The sequence below is a fragment of the Sciurus carolinensis genome, unplaced genomic scaffold (assembly GCF_902686445.1).
Source record: "Sciurus carolinensis unplaced genomic scaffold, mSciCar1.2, whole genome shotgun sequence".
In the NCBI taxonomy this organism is placed as follows: Eukaryota; Metazoa; Chordata; class Mammalia; order Rodentia; family Sciuridae; genus Sciurus; species Sciurus carolinensis.
The window spans coordinates 23,224-39,288 of NW_025920270.1; the positions used below are offsets into that span (position 1 = coordinate 23,224).

At 39.0% G+C, this 16,065-nt stretch overlaps 1 pseudogene; it reads right to left on the bottom strand.

Annotated features, from left to right (window-relative positions):
* Window positions 1-730: 730 nt before the first annotated feature.
* LOC124975417 (max-interacting protein 1-like) lies at window positions 731-1,760 on the bottom strand (annotated as a pseudogene).
* Window positions 1,761-16,065: the final 14,305 nt, after the last annotated feature.

Consider the following 16,065-nt stretch of genomic DNA (forward strand, 5'->3'; position numbering starts at 1 on the left):
CCTTTTTTCTACCTAGCCCAGACCTCACTCATTTTGTGCACTATAAAGAGTGAGGTGTGAGGTGTTTTATCATTATCAAATGCTGCATCAAAATAGATGATTTTTCCCATGTGTTTTTCCACCATAAAAGACATCTATGTTTACTTATGGACAAGCTTTAAAAAGATGTCATTTTGGTTTTCAACACATATAAACAGTTATCAAAATCTCAAATAAAAATGTTGCCGTGGCTCTCTGACATTGACCTGCTAATCTGAGTGCACAACTCTTCTGACCCATGCAGACACAGGCACGTGGAGCTTTCCCCTTCTGGCTCCCCAATCCATACTCATAGGCCTTGTGTGATAGAGGCTGTCATGCATGGACTGCCCCCATGCAGCCCCGAGGCCATGGGATGGCGAGATGGCGGCTGGGTGCCCTAGTGCTAACAATGCAGGATAAGGTTAGCTTGTTTAGCATGGAATCCAACAGAAAGCTGAGCTGCATGATGATCCCTTTCAAAAGGCTTCATGGGAGTCTCTCCTTTTGTAGAGCATTAAATGAGTTTGGGTTTGTTTCATTTTTGTTTTAAAGAATTGATCATCCATAGGCTTCATGATAAGCTGTCCCAGGCTGAGTTTTAATAGTTCCTTAGCTATCCAAGATTAATGCCTGATTATCTTTTTTTTTTACTATAGTTTTTATTTTGTTTCTAGGGCCATAAAGCTCAGGAAGGGTTCATAATCCCCATCTTTCAATGTATCTACTCAATGTATGAGCAAACTAGAAAAAGAGGATGGAATCTCCAGTGTCTTCTTTGAAATCAACTAAATCAAATCAAGATCATTTCACACAAGTTTTCCGTTGTCATTAGAAATTGTGATTTTTTTTTCCAATATGAATATTCTGAGTATATTTGTTCTGCTGGGGAGGCCCTACCCCACTTTTTGCTAAGTATTTGCTTAAATACAGGTCTTATGACCCTTTTGTTCAAGTATAGTTTTGTTTAGCTTTAAAGAGGAGACTGCATCATGAACCCAATTTAAGAGATTGTACTGAATTGGCCCAGTGAATATTTTGCCCTGCACTGTTATGTCATGCTGGGTTCTAGGAAGTGAACGAAAGTTTGACACTGGCACTGGAGTAACCCTCATCACTCCCAATACTCTGCAGGCTGCTGTGGTCATCAATGTCACTGATGCTGGTGGTACTTATACTGTTCACTTCTCCATGGGAGAACTCTGTGCTTTCAACATCCACTTCAATCTCCTCTTGCTCTGAATCAGAACGATCTGAAGAAATAGCTGATCCAATGCTGTCCATTCCCTTGAGGACCCTGCAGCTGTTCCAGTCACTACTTTAAAAATCTCTGTTCTCATTCCAAGTTCTCAAGCTGGTGCTGGCTTTTCCTTTCAGTTTCTTCAAGTTTCTTGATGTGTGTTTTGGCTTTATTGAGCAAACCAAGTGTGTATGCCTGGTGCAGTCTGGTCCTAGTGGAAACAGAATTTTTAAGCGTTCTAAACACAGGCACAGATGAGCTCGTCGGTTCTTTTCCAGCTCATTGTGTGTAGATCTGTTGCAGTGCTGGTGGTGCTGCTCCTGCTGCTGTGGTTCTGTGCCGGGCTCAACCTCCGTGGGGGCTTTGAATGCTGTAGATAGGGGTTCGGCATGGAAGGGAATGATGAGGCATAGCCATGTTCACACTCTCGCTCCTGGCGCTCCAAAAACTCAGTGGCGGCCTCCAGCAGGTGCTGCACGTTGATCATCCGCACCCACTCCATGGGCATCAGGGGTGGCGACCCGGCTCCTCTGCGCTCTGGTCCCTGGCCATAGGAGGCGCCGCAGGCGGCTACAGCCCCTAGCCACCCCGGACATGTGCGGGGGGCGGGCCACGGCCCCTGCAGCCTCCACCAAGCACACCACGCTGTCGCACTCATTTATTCTTTTTTGATAATTCCTATGTGTCCCAGTTCCCTCCTGGGAAGGGACAGCCTAACCAAACTGGGTGTCTCTATTTCCTTCTCACCCACCATGTGCCTCCACCAACACTCCTCTGCTGTTCCTCTTTTCATGACCTTGCAGGAACATACTACTCAACATGAGTCCTCATATCCCCTTCCTTCCTCCCTTGTTGACCCCAAGGTTTGGTACACCCACACACCATTTGGAGCTACATGCTCCCCTGTACTCATTTGCTTGAAGGATCCAACATCCTACCCATTCAGGCCCAATATCCCCTTCCCCAAAGGAGCATCTTAGGGTTTCAACCAGTCTTCCAGGATTTAAGACAGAAAGACTTCCTGTGCCCTGTCAACTCACCTTATAACACTCCCATCCTGGCTGTTAAAAATCCTAATGGATCTTACCATTTGAGGCAAGATCTCCACATCATCAACTTGGCAGCTGTCTCCATTTTCCCCATTGTACCCAATCCCTACACCTTGCTTTCCTCTTTCCCTTCCTCCACCACATACTTTTCTGTGTTGGATTGGAAGGACACCTTTTTTACTGTCTCTCTTCATCCTGACTCACAGGATCTTTTTGCTTTCACCTGGACTGATCCTTTCAGTCAAGTTTTTCTCAGCTGACCTGGACAGTTCTCTCACAGGGATTTCAGGACAGCCCTCACCTCTTCAGTCAAACATTGTCTCATGATCTTGCTTCTCTTACTTTTGTTTCGTCCTCTCTTACAGTATGTTGATGATCTTCTTTTAAGTAGTCCCTGTTTCAAGGACTCTCAAGGAGACACTACTAAGGTTTTAAATTTTCTGGCTGACAGAGGGTATATGGTCTCTTCAGAAAATGTACATCTTTCCAAATCTCAGGTTATTTACTTTGGAGTCAGTCTTTCTCCTGTATTTAAGGCCATAACTGTAGAGAGAAAAGCATTGCTGCAGAACATGCCCACTTCATCAACCAAGGAAGAAATCCTTTCCTTTTTAGGGCTAGCAGTATATTTACAATCCTGGATCCCAAACTTTTCCATCTTGGCAGCCCTTTTGTATGAGGCTTCACTGAACCTCTTCTCAACCCAGTGGAAGCCCCTTTTCAGACCCTAAGGAAAACCATTCTTCAAGCCCCAGTTATATACCTCCCTGACATCACCACAAGGCCTGGACCCCACTGTAAGAGGCTCGGCACCATGTCTTAGGGTACTGGCTGCAGAATTTCTCTTAACCCAGGAAGCAGCTCCCACTGAAGTGCTCTCACCTCATCATCTGTCCAAGCTTCTTACTTATAAGGGTCTGCAAACTCTATCACCCTGTCAGGTGTTAACTTTGCAAACTGCTCTTATTGAGGATTCTTCTATTTCCTTTAAGACATGCCCTCCTTTAAATCCAGCCACCCTCCTACCTCCACTTTCCAATATACATGATTCAGCAACCCATAGCTGCTTTGAGATTATGGAAGAGTTACTTCCCTGCCCTCCAATGTTCGAGAGGGGGCCTTACACAACCCTACTTTCATATGGGAGCTCTTTTTCTCCAATGAAGGGATCCAATGGGCTGGATACACCATTGTTTTCCTGGAAAAGGTTGTAAAGTCAGGACCACTACCTAACAACACCAACCAACAGGGAGAATTAATTGCTCTCACTCACACATTCACTCTCACAAAGGGAAAATCCCTCACAATCTATACTGACTCTAAATCCACTTTTCACATTATCCTTTTCCATGCCACTATTTGGAAAGAGAGGGGCCTTCTTGCCACAAAAGGGAACTCCATCACCAATTCTATCTACATTCTAAACCTCCTTGAGGCTCTTCACCTCCCAGCAACCATAGGCCTTGTATATTGCCAAGTTCATCAGAAAGATTAATCATTCATCTCTTCAGGCAACAACAAGGCAGATTAGGAGGCTAGAAGAGTGGCCCTATCATCCACACCAACTCCTATTATGACTCTTCATGATCCCTTACCTCCATCACCTCCCAAAAGGGAGATACTTTCCTACCTCTATCATCTATTTCACACCAACTTTTCTTCACTCTCACAATTTGCTAAGACTCATTTGCAACTATCCTCTGACATTTCAATTCTGAAAGAACTCTCCTCCACATGCGAAGTTTGTCTATGAACCAATTCTACAGTCATCAGACCCACCAATTTTCTGACTCACCAGGCCTGTGGTGCTATTTCAGAGGTAGACTGGCAATTTGATTTAACTCATCATGCCCACAATAAGAAAATCTAAATACCTTCGGGTTATGATAGACACCTGCTTGGGATGAGTTGAAGTCATCCCCACCTCCAACAAAAGGTTACTAAGTGTCTTCATCCTTCATGAAATCATTCCTCGCTTTGGAGAGCCTACCTCCTTTCTGTCAGATAATGGGCCTGAATTCATTTCTGAAGTTTCCCAATAACTTGCCAAGGCTCTCGGAGTCCCTTGGTATTTCCATATTCCCTTTCACCCAAGGTCATTGTGTAAAGTAGAATGAAAAAACCGAACACTTAAAAATGTTTTAACCAAACTATCTTTAAAACTTCACGTTGATTAGGTTAAACTCCTGCCTATTATTTTTCTGCATCTTCATTTTCTCCCAAAGAAACTATCTCCCCTTTTGAGCTGATGTGTGGTCGTCCCATTCTTTCCCTGGGGTTATTGCCAATTCCTTCCCCTCTTCCTTCTCATATATTCATTCCTCTTCTAAATCACGTTCAGGCATTCCTATGTGGTTACACTGACTTCTTCCTGCCCAGACCCTTGTCTGGCCTCCTGGATCAACCTCTTCAAATAGGAGACCAAGTTCTTATCTCTCCTTTTCATGAGGCCACAGCCCCTCTATCTCCCAAATGGCAGGGGCTTCATATGGTGATCCTGGCTATGCCAATGGCTGTTAAGCCTCTAACCCTCAGGCTTTTTCCAACCAATAGTGGGCCATCCTAGTGGGACCTCTCCACCTCAGGTTGAAGGCCATTAAGCCTTCTACCCTTCTTCCTGTTCTGGACTAGAACACTGAGGCACCAGACAAGTACACCCAGCCATGAGGATTTGACTGTCAGTTGCATTCTTGCCTTTCTTGCCATTCACCCTGTCTGCTATTTTTCTATTAGATGTTTTTCCTAATACATCTGTCCAGTTTGTATTAGTGGACTATCAGGACCTTATAAAGGATGAATCAGAGCCTGGTTACAAGTGTACTCTCTAGGGGAACTATCCAGTCCCCAATCCCCACCTACTGCAATGACATCTCCTTTCCCTGAATTAGTTCTTTGCCCACGTTCAGCAGCAAGCAGTCATTGAAGATGTATCTTCACCCATATGCCCAAAAGTGGTCTTATAAAAACAAAAATGGGGAATAAAAGGAACATGCCTGCAGATATTTCTCCTGAGTCTGACCCCTCCCCACAAACCATTTTGTAATCTAGATTGTAAACTTTCTTGTCGATCATTGATCCAATTAGACTGTGAGCTTTCACTAGGGGTAACTCCACTGCTATTTGCTTTCTTTTCTCACTCTCACTTTCACTCTCACTCTCACTCTTCCTTTCTCTTTCACCCTTAAAGGCAGACACTCTGTTAATCTGGTTATTAAAATCTCTTGTGTGAGTTACCATGTCTGGAGTGGTTTCTGGGTGCTTTCACTTTGCATATTGGGCCTGAATTATGCTATGAATGTGTTGAATGAGAACTGCCTTAAAGGCAGAACAGAAGCAGTTTCAGCAAGACTTCCAACACCTGGGCACACACTATGTTCTCAAAGTAAATATGGTGCTTTATATCTATTTGAAGTAGTAAGAATCTAAGTGGATTTTAGAACTTGCAGAAAAAAGTTTCCATTTCATAGTGATTGTACCACAGCTAACAAGTAGACCATTGAAAGAAGCCAAATGCAGCTGAATTGAGATTTCTGAAAAAGAATCACAAATGCATTTCAATGAAACTTTGTTTAATGATCCCATCTGTAGCCCCACAAGTCCCACATTACTCCCCAAATTTGGTGATGCTAGGTACAAGGGAATAGTTGGTAGCACACTTTGAATTCTATACCTGCAGTTTGCTTAGAAAATACCACCTGAGTAGTCTAATGTTGCAGAACAGAAACAGTTTCAAGAAGAGTTTCACCTCCCAGGCACTCAATTGGTTCCCAATGTGAACCTTGAGCTTTGGATTTGGATGAACTACTATGAAACATATGCAATTTGCAGCACTCACAGAAAAGACTTCAATTCATAGCACTAGTTTCGCTGGTAACTACATTTTCTTTTTTTAAATTCATTTTTATTGCAAACAAATGGGATCCAACTTGTTTCTCTGTTTGTAAATGAAGTAGAGGCATACCATTTGTGTAATCATATATTTACCTAGAGTAACAGTTTTTGATTCATTCTGTTATTTTTTTTGCCCCCCCACCTCTCCCACCCCTCTTATCCCTCTATAGAGTCCCTCCTTACTCCATTCCTGCCCCCTTCCCACCCCCTATATGTGTCATCATCTGCTTATCAGCGAGATCATTCATCCTTTGGTTTTTTGAGATTGGCTTATTTCACTTAGCATGATATTCTCCAATTTCATCCATTTGCCAGAAAATGCCATAATTTTATCATTCTTTATGGTGGAGTAATATTACATTGTACATATATATGCCACAGTTTCTTTATCCATTCATCAATTGAAGAGCATCTAGGTTGGTTCCACAATCTGGCTATGGTGAATTGAGCAGCAATGAACATTGATGTGGCTGTATCTCTGTAGTATGCTGATTTTAAGTCCTCTGGGTATAGGCCGAGGAGGGGGATAGCTGGGTGAAATGGTGGTTCCATTCCAAGTTTTCTAAGGAATCTCCACACTGCCTTTCAGAGCACCTGCATTAATTGGCAACCCCACCAGCAATGTATGAGTGTACCTTTTTCCCCACATCCTCTACAACCCTTATTGTTGCTTGTATTCTTGATAATCACCATTCTAATTGGGGTGAGATGGAATCTTAGGGTAGTTTTGATTTGTATTTATCTTATTACTAAAGATGTTGAACATTTTTTCATATGTTTGTTGATTGCTTGTACATCTGCTTCTGTGAAGTGTCTATTCATTTCCTTAGCCCATTTGTTGACTGGGTTATTTGTATTCTTGGTGTAGAGTTTTTTGAGTTCTTTATAGATTCTGGAAATTAGTGCTCTATCTGAAGTATGAGTGGCAAAGATTCTCCCACTCTGGAGGCTCTCTCTTTGCTTTGCTGATAGTTTCCTTTGCTTAGAGAAAGTTACTTAATTTGAATCTGTCCCAGTTATTGATTCTTGCTTTTCTTTCTTGAGCTATGGGAGTCCTGTTAAGGAAGTCTGATCCTAAGCCAAAAAGTTGAAGATATGGACCTACTTTTTCTTCTATAAGATGCAGGTTCTCTGGTCTTATTCCAAGGTCCTTGATCCATTTCAAGTTGATTTTTGTGCAGGATGAGAGATAGGGTTTAGTTTCATTCTGTTGCATATGGATTTCCAGTTTTCCCAGCACCATTTGTTGAAGAGGCTATCTTTTCTCCATTGCATATTTTTGGCCCCTTTGTCTAGTATGAGAAAATTGTATTTATTTGGGTTTGTGTCCTTGTCCTCTATTTTGTACCATTGATCTACCTGTCTATTTTGGTACCAATACTATGCCGTTTTTGTTACAATTGCTTTGTAGTATAGTTGAAGGTCTGGTATTGTGATACCCCCTGCTTCACTCTTCATGCTAAGGATTGCTTTAGCTATTCTGGGTTTCTTATTTTTCCAGATGAATTTCATGATTGTTTGCTCTATTTCTGTAAGGTATGTCATTGGGATTTTAATTGGAATTGCATTGAATCTGTATAGCACTTTAGGTAGTATGGCCATTTTGACAATAGTAGTTCTGCCTATCCAAGAACACGGGAGATCTTTCCATCTTCTAAGGTTTTCTTTAATTTCTTTCTTTAGTGTCTGTAGTTCTAATTGTAGAGGTCTTTCACCTCTTTTGTGAGATTGATTCCCAAGTATTATTTTTTATGGAGCTATTGTGAATGAGGTAGTTTTTCTAACTTCTCTTTCTGAAGAGTCATCACTTATGTATAAAAATGCATTGGATTTATGAGCATTAATTTTATATCCTGCTACTTTACTGAATTCACTTATGAATTCTGAAAGTTTTCTGATGGAATATTCTGGTTCCTCTAAATATATAATCATGTCATCTGCAAATAGGGATAGTATGAGTTCTTCTTTTCCTATTCATATCCCTTTAATTTTTTTGGTTTGTCTAATTGCTCTGGCTAGATTTTCGAGCACAATGTTGAATAGGAGTGGTGAAAGGGGGCATCCCTGCCTTGTTCCAGGTTTTAGGGGGAATGCTTTCAGGTTTTCATCATTTAGAATGATATTGGCCATGGGCTCAGCATAGATGGCCTTTATAATGTTAAGGAATGTTCCCACTATCCTTATTTTTTCCAGTGTTTTGAGCATGAAGGGATGTTGTATTTTATCAAATGCTTTTTCTGCATCTATCGAAATAATCATGTGATTTTTGACTTTAAGTATATTGATATGGTGAATTACATTTATTGATTTCCACATGTTGAACCAGCCCTGCATCCCTGGGATAAAACCCACTTGATTGTGATGCACTATCTTTTTAATATATTTTTGTATGCGATTTGCTAAGAATTTGTTGAGAATTTTTGCATCAATATTCATTAAGGATATTGCTATTAAATTTTCTTTTCTCGATGTATCTCTGTCTGGTTTAGGTATCAGGGTGATATTGGCTTCAAAGAATGGGTTTGGAAGAGTTCCCTCCTCTTCTATTTCATGAAATCTTTAAGAAGTATTGGAATGAGCTCTTCTTAAAGGTTTTGTAGAACTCGGCTGTGAACTCATCTGGTTCCGGACTTTTCTTTGTTGGTAGGCTTTTGATGATTTCTTCTATTTCATTACTTGAAATTAATCTATTTAAATTGTGTATGTCCTCCTCATTCAGTTTAGGTAATTCATATGTCTCTAGAAACCTGTTGATATCTTCGAGATTTTCTATTTTGTTGAAGTATAGATTTTCAAAATAGCTTCTAATTATGTTTTGTATTTCAATCGTGTCTTTTGTGATATTTTCTTGTTCATTACAAATTTTAGTAATTTTGGTTTTCTCTCTTCTTCTCTTTGTTAGTGTGGCTAAGAGTTTATCAATTTTGTTTATTTTTTCAAAGAAACTATTTATTTTGACAATTTTTCATTGTTTCTTTTGTTTCAATTTCATTGATTTCAGTTCTGATTTTAACTATTTCCTGTCTTCTATTACTTTTGGTGTTGCTCTGTTATTCTTTTTCTAAGGCTTTGAGTCATAGTGTTAGGGTGTTTATTTGTTGATTTTTTCTTCTTTTATTGAATGCGCTCCATGAAATAAATTTTCTTCTAAGTACTGCTTTCATAGTGTCCCAGAGATTTTGATATGTTGTTTCTTTGTTCTCATTTACCTCTATGAATTTTTTAATTTCCTTCCTGATATCTTCTGTTATCCATTCATCATTCAATAGCATATTATTTAATCTCGAGGTGTTGGAATAGCTTCTGTTTTTTACGCTGTCATTTATTTCTAATTTTAATCCATTATGATCTGATAGAATACAAGGTACTATCTCTATCATCTTGTATTTGCTAACAGTAGCTTTGTGGCATAATATATGTTCTATTTTAGAGAAGGATTCATGTGTTGCTGAGAAGAAATTGTATTTGCTCTTTGTTGGATGGTATATTCTATAAATGTCCTTTAAGTCTGAATTATCGATTGTGTTTTTGAGAGCTATGGTTTCTTTGTTCAATTTTTGTTTGGAGGATCTGTCCAGTGGTGAGAGAGGTGTGTTAAAATCCCCTAGTATTATTTATTTTTTTTCCCTAGTATTATTGTGTTGTGGTCTATTTGATTACTGGCTTTGAGAAGGATTTGATTGACATATATTGATGAGCCACTGTTTGGGGCATAGATGTTTATGATTGTTATATCTTGCTGATTTATGCTTCCCTTAAGCAGTATGAAATGTCCTTCTTTATCCCTTCAGAGTAACTTTGACTTGAATTCCACATTATCTGATATGAGGACGGAAACTCTGGCTTTTTTGCTGTGTCCATGCTCAGGGTATGTTTTTCCCCATCCTTTCACCTTTAGTCTGTGGGAATCTGCAAGAGATGAGTCTCTTGCAGGCAGCAAATTGTTGGATCTTTCTTTTTAATCTGATCAACCATTCTATGTCTTTTGATTGATGAGTTCAGGCCATTAATATTCAGGGTTATTATTGTGATATGATTTGTATTCTGGTCATTTGGCTCATTTTTTTTTTTTGGACATCACTTGATTTCTCCTTTATTTGGTTGTTCCTTTAGGGCAGTTCCTCCCTTTGCTGATTTACATCGTTGTTTTTCATCTCTTCCTCATGGAATATTTTGCTCAGAATGTTCTGTAATGCCAGCTTTCTTTTAGTAAATTCTTTTAGCTTTTGTTTATCATGGAAGGATTTTATTTCATCATCAAATCTTAAGGTAAGTTTTGCTGGGTGTAAGATTCTTAGATGGCATCCATTTTCTTTCAGACCGTGAAAATGTTGTTCCAGGCCCTTCTAGCTTTTAGGGTCTGGATTGAAAAAATCTGCTGATATCTGTATTGGCTTTTCCCAGAATGTAAATTGATTCTTTTCTCTCGTAGCCTTTGAAATTCTGTCTTTATTTTGTATGTTAGGTATTTTCATTATAATGTGCCTTGGTGTGCGTCTATTTTAATTTTGTGTATTTGGAGTCCTATACACCTCTTGTCCTTGATTTTCATTCTTCAGATTTGGGAAATTTTCCGATATTATTTTATTGAATAGATTGTTAATTCCTTCGGTTTGTTTCTCTAAGTCTTCCTCAATCCCAATAATTCTTAAATTTGGCCTTTTCATAATATCCCATAGTTCTTGTAGATTCTGTTCATGATTTCTTACCATCTTCTCTGTTTGGTCAACTTTGTTTTCAAGATTTAATATTTCATCTTTGATATCTGCGTTCCTGTTTTCCAGATGTTCTATCCTCTTGGTTTTGCTTTCCATGGAGTTTTTAATTTGATTTATCGTTTCCTTCATTTCAAGGATTTCTGTTTGTTTTTTTTTCAATATCTCTATCTCTTTATTGAAATGATCTTTTGCTTCCTGTATTTGCTCTTTTAACTGTCGATTGGTGCGATTCAATGCCTGCCTTTGCTGTTTCATCTCCTCCTTCAATGCCTGCATTTGCTCTTTCATCTCATCATTCAATGCCTCCATTTGCTCTTTCATCTCCTCGTTTGCTTACCTGATCATTTTAATAATGTACATTCTGAACTCCCTTTCTGACATTTCTTCTGCCATGCTGTCATTGGATTTTGTTGCTGTACCATGTAGGTTTGTTTGGGACATTTTCTTCCCTTGTTTTCTCATATTGCTCAGGTATCTACCCCTCTAGTAGTAAAACTCTGGGATATTGCAGATTTCCTCTGTTGACTAATATTGTCTCTGTAGATTTCCAATTACACACCTCTTAGCCTTCAGTAGCCTCAAGTTTTGGGGGAACTTGTGAATGTGGTGCTCCACTAGGAAGCTAGCCTTCTAGGGGTGGTGGCCTTTAGGTGGGGTATATTCCCTGGTGGCTCTGAGTTGGTTGGGAGTCTCTCAATACCTCCTCTTCTTGGCTCCTGGGTCTTGTCAAAGGTCTTCTAGCCTCCTGTAGGTGTCTCAGGAAGGGAGTTGCCCTTCCAATGATGAAGGCCACGCCCTCAGGAGTAATTCAAAATGCCTTCACCAGCCTATAAAGATGCGTCTGGCTAACTCCCTGATGGCGACAAACCTCGGCGTGGTGGTCAGGTGGGGTTGTTCAGTGGTGGTGTCTGTATTTGGTCTGGTGGTTGGGCGGGTTGGTTACCCGCCACCCTGCTCCACAAGGCAGGCTGGCACCTTTTGTATACTGGGCCTGCACTGTGCTTAGAAAATGCTGCCTTAGTAGAATCTAATGTTGCAGAACAGAGGCAGTTTCAAGAAAAGTTTCAACTTCAGGCACCAACTCAGCTCCCACTGTGAACCTTGTGCTTTGGAATTGGTTGAACTACTGTTTAACATAAGCAATTTGCAGCACTTGCAGAAAACTTATCAATACATAGCATTAGTTCTATTGGTAACCAGCACTTCCTTGGAATTCTGAAATGCAGTTGAAATGTGTTTTCTTAAAAAGTTTCAGTAGAGAATTTCAATGAAACTTTGGGGAATTGATCCCCTCAGCAGCTAGACTTTGCTCCCCAAAGTTGGTGAAGGTAGGTTTAAGGGCTCCCTTGCTAGCACACTTTGAATATTTGACCTGAACTCTTCTATGAATATGCAGGATAAGAACTTCCTTGACAGCAGAACAAAAGCAGTTTCAGCAAGGTTTTCCAACTTCTAGGCACACACTTTGTTCCCACAGTGAGCATGGTGCATTGTATCTGGTTGAAGAAGCAGGAAGCATAAACACTTTCTAGCACTGGCAAACATTTTTCCTTTTCATAGTGATTTTTCCATAGGTAACAGGCACATCGTTGCAAAAGGGAACTGCAACTGAAGAGAGTTTTTTTGCAAAAGAATCACAAATGCATTTTAGTGAAACTTTGGTCAATTGATCCCTCCTGCAGCCCCACATTACTTCAAACAATTCACGTTCCTAGGTGGAAGTGAGCTGTAGCTAGCACACTTTGTGTACTCGGCCTGCATTGTGGTTAGAAAATGTAGCCTGAGTACAGTGTAATGTTTCAGAGTAGAAACAGTTTCAAGAAGAGCTTCAACTTCCAGACACTGACTCAATTCCCACTGTGAATCTTTTCCTTTGGATTTGGATGAACTACCATGAAACATATGTGATTTGCAGATTTCACAGAAAAGGCATCAATTCATAGCATTAGGTCCATTGGTAACCTGAAGTTCCTTGGAAGACTGAAACTGCAGGTGAAGGGAGTTTTCTTAAAAAGTTTCAGTAGTGAATGTCAATATAACCTCAGGCAATTGATCCCTTCCTCAGCTCCACTTTGCTCCCCAAAGTTGGTGAAGATAGATACAAGGTCTCTCTTGACAGTACACTTTGCATATTGGACCTGAACTGGGTTATGAGTATACTGGATGAGAACAGTCCTGAAGGCATAATGGAAGCAGTTTGTTCAAGGACTTCCAAACACTGTTTGATCCCACTAGCAAGGAACTGCCATTTACTAATGGCAAGAGGCTTCAAAATTGTAAACTTGCCAGAATGCTCTGAAAAGCAGTAAAGCTTCACACTACTTCAACCCAGGCAAATGTTCACACTAAGAACTGTTTCTGCAACTTGAAGCTGCTTCAGAAATGGGCTTCACTCCTGCTCTTTCTATCTGTTCTCAGTAATCACATCCACAGCATGGTTTACACCCCACATTCACGTCTGGTAGTAAGAACTGCAGTGTGCTTCTTAAGTGTGAGTGCACTCTGGAAATGTTTTCTCTGAGTGACATTCAGAATTGCCAATGCATTTTTATGTGCTGCTATTCCTCAGGCATTTTGAATAAGAGCATGAAGAATCTAAGGGAGCACTTGTACCTAGGTGCCCTAGTTAGAGGAAGAAATTTGTATTTGAACAAAGTCAATTCCCCAAAACTTCATTGAATTCAAACTGGCAAACTCTATCAGAAAATTTCCTACCAGTGCTGGATTTGCCTTGTGAGGAACCACCCTTTACCAATTGCACAGAAACCATGGGTACTGAGAGTTTAAAGATCAAAGACCACCCAAATAAACTGAAAAGCATGCTGCTCAATATGCTAGTGCAGGAAAGAAACACAACCTCTCCATGCCAGATGTGGAGGAGAGGAAAGAATTAATTGCAACCTTGGTGCAGAGCCAGTCCCTAGGGTGCCAATTCCTGGAAAATGCAAATTTGACTCAGAATACAGGCCTGGCAAACCCATTCTGAATTACATGCAGCATGACTAATGACCAGGAGAAAATCAAATGTGCAGAGGATATCACACAGGTCAATACTGGTGGTAGACATTCACCCAGTTCTCCCCTTCTCAATCCAATTCAGAATCTTGCAGGATGGAATAGGAGAGATGCATATGACCAGGAATTCAAAAGGGAAGGGGTGGGAGAGATTGTATTTGGAGACAGGACCCGAGACCAGGAAACATGGGGTCCACAGGTGACAAAGTGGACTAATAATTGTCTCCTCCACTGCAGGAATGAAATCAAGGGGAGAACCCTTGGGTGCAGTCTTCCAGTGTAGACTGGCAATTCTTGGACCTGGGGGTGCAGTGGTTTAAAACTGCCAGAAAAATTGACATCCAGTCAAGAACCTGGGACCCACCTAAGGCTAAACCCCACCTCCATGAGTTACCCCTAATACATTACATCTCTCACTCCAGCAACCACACCCTGAGCATTGATCAAGCATCTTACTCCAGATGAAAACACCTAACACTGCTGAGAAGGGAAGTTAAGAATCTTTTGAACTCCAATGGAAACAACCTGTTAACTTGTAATGAAGATTTTTTTTTTGGTTTAATTGTGACTTTAATGGTTCATATACATAATCATATTTGCTTTTTCTTAATTCTAGGATTTTAAAGCCTTTTTTTAATTTTTCATGGATCAGTATTTTGAGGATTAGACATGCCTTTAAGTAAAATTAGGTTTAGTTAGAGGGGTAATATTATGGTTAGTATAAAAGTTTATTTGGGGTTAGGGTTAGAGTTAGGAATTGCTTATGTACATTGGGAAATATGAATATTCATAAGAATGTACTTTAAGAATATGTATGGAAACATACAAAAACATATATGTACTAAAACATGAAATGGTATATTGTGCATTAATGAATACACACTTTTTAAACTTGAGAATGCATGGATATAACATAGAACTGAATATTTAAGAACATTCAAGAAAAATGGATGAATAACTAAAACCACATAAATACTTATGCATCCTGCTATGTAAAATTAGATTTAGATATGGGGTAATGGTAGGGTTAGTATTAAATTTTGAGTTTGGGTTAGGATTGGGTTTAGGGACTGAATATGTATCTGGATCATAAATATTCACAAGAAGGGACATGTGAAAATGTGTATAAAAACACACAAGAATATATGTTTCTGAAATAGGGAATTTTTAAATATGACTTCTTCAAATACACATTTTTTAAAAAATTGTATATGTATGGATTTATCATATAAATGAATATATTTTATATATGTGCAAATATGCCATTGATTATTGAATATCTAATTCAAAATACACATAAACTTTTTTAATAGTATACAGGTTGCTTTGTGAAATGAGGTTCAGGTATGGGGTAATATAACAGTATTAAATTTGTTATCAAATTTTGAGTTGTTTGGGGAATATTTGTATACCAGGAAACAAGAATATTCTCAAGGATATATGTATAAAAATATGTGTGAAAAGACACATAAACCTACATGTTGTAAAAAAGAGTAAGTTATAATGTGAGTCAAATGAATATACTTTTAAAATTATGGGTATATGAAATATATAATATAAATATAAGAATAATGATATATGCAAATATATCATTCGAAATAGCATAAAATTTCCAAAATACACAAAATTTGCATTAACATGCTTTTATACAAAATAATGTTTAGGTATAGGGGTAAGGATTAGGTTAGCATTAAATTTTTTGTTCATTTAGGGTTAGTGTTACAGAATAAATAAATATATCAATAAACATGAATGTAAGGTTATACATATGAAAATATGAATGAAAACATATAAAAATATATGTTGTTAAATAGGGAAGAGTATAACATGAGCCATGTGTACACTAGTTTTAAAATTGGAATGCATGGATATATCAAATGAATGAATATACAATAATATGTATACAAATATACATTAGTAATTGAAAACAGAAGTCAAAATACACATAAATATGCATACCACTTTCCATGATTTTTATGTAAATTATTGTTAGCTATGGTGAAAGTACAGAGCTACATTTAGTTAGGGTTAGAGTTAGGTTTGGGGTTAGTGTATGAATATGTGTATTGGGAAACAAATTTTCATAAAAATATGTGCATGAAAATATGTATGATGATATATGAATATATATATA